Here is a 1,843-nt window from a genome sequence, read left to right on the forward strand (position 1 = left end):
AAATAATTTCTTCTTATGTGTGATTACAAGTAGACCTCTACAGGAAGTTAGTATACTTACACAGAAGCTAATTTTTCGGAGGAAAAGGCCAACTGTAGAAACTCCCAGAAACACAATAGTGAAAAGCATCCACAGAACGCCAAGAAAGTCATGCCCAGGATACAAAAAATCAGGTGGAAAACTGATGGCCTGGAATAATAATAGTTGAAATAATGAAAAGGTCAGCGACATTCACAATATTTCAGTAAAAAATAATAAACCTTAGAAACCATCAACCTCCTCCAAGAGGTAACCATACCCCTCAGATATCACCAGGGGATTCCACTGATTCAAAAAAGCCTGGAAGTTACCACTCTCATGTTCTTTGCATGGCTGGTAGTGTGTTTAGGCATTCTAAATGTACAGTGTCTTTTTTTTTTCTTGACATAAAGCAGGGATATCCAGATTTTTCCCTTCCCTGGGCAATATTGAAAGGAGGAAACTTGTCTTAGGCCACATATAAAATACACTAACCCTAACAATAGCGATGGTCTAAATAATATCACAAAAAGGCCAGGCGTGGTGGCCCACACCTGTAATCCCTTCACTCTCGGAGAGTGAGGCTAGGGGATCACCTGAGGTCAGGAGTTCCAGACCAGCATGGCCAAAATGGTGAAACCTCATCTCTACCAAAAATACAAAAATTAGTCAGGTATGGTGGCAGGTGCCTGGAATCCCAGCTACTCAGGAGGCTGAGGCAGAACAATCGCTTGAACCAGGGAGGCAGAGGTTGCAGTGAGCCAANTTTTTTTTTTTTTTGGAGACGGGGTTTCACCATGTTGGCCAGGTTGGTCTTGAACTGCTGACCTCAGGTAATCTACCCGCTTCATCTTAAAACAAAAACATCCTTAAAAATGATCATAACAACTGAGTGCGGTGGCGCATGCCTGCAATCCCAGCACTTTTGGAGGCTGAGGTGGGCAGATCACTAAGGTCGAGAGTTTGAGACCAGCCTGACCAATATGGAGAAACTGTCTCTACTAAAAATACAAAAATGTCAGGCGTAGTGGCACATGCTTTTAATTCCATCTACTTGGGAGCCTGACGAAGAGAACTGCTTGAACCCGGGAGGTGGAGGTTGCAATGAGCTGAGATTTTGCCACTGCACTCCAGCCTGAGTGACAGAGACTCAGGCCCAAAAAGAAAAAAAAATCCATCACAACGACCTACCTGTGCTGCTTGTAGGCAGCCTTGCTCTCTGCCATCTCCCTCTCCAAGGCTTGAGTACAGAGCTGTGGGGAGAGAAATACATCCACGTCCTCATCTGGCAGACTATGCCCAAAAGCAAGGAAAACAAACAAACAAAACTTACCCAGTTGTCAAGAGCCTTTCTTGCAGAAGAGGTGACCTGAAAAAGCCACCACGCCCAGCCTGAAAGAACATCTTTCAAGTTCTTTATAGAATTTGATTTTTCTGATTTTAACTCACAGGTAATTCAGTTAAAATCAGAAGAGGTACATTAAAAAACATCCCCTTTCCAGGCGTTGTTGCTCACGCTTGTAATCCCAGCACTTTGGGAGGCTGAGGCAGGTGGATTACCTGAGTTCAGAGCTCAAGACCAGCCTGGCAAAAATGGGGAAATCCTGTCCTACCAAAAATACAAAAATTAGCCAGGCATGGTGGTACATGCCTGTAGTTCCAGCTACTTGGGAGGCTGGGGCAGGAGACTCACCGGAACCTAGGAGGCAGAGGTTGCAGTGAGCTGAGATTGTGCCACTGTACTCCAACCTGGGCCAGAGAGTGCGACTCCATTTCAAAAAAAAAAAAAAAGGAGAAAGGCAGTCCCGAAGGGCGAGTAATTATC

This window comes from Cebus imitator, unplaced genomic scaffold (assembly GCF_001604975.1).
Source record: "Cebus imitator isolate Cc_AM_T3 unplaced genomic scaffold, Cebus_imitator-1.0 Scaffold4, whole genome shotgun sequence".
Taxonomy (NCBI): Eukaryota; Metazoa; Chordata; class Mammalia; order Primates; family Cebidae; genus Cebus; species Cebus imitator.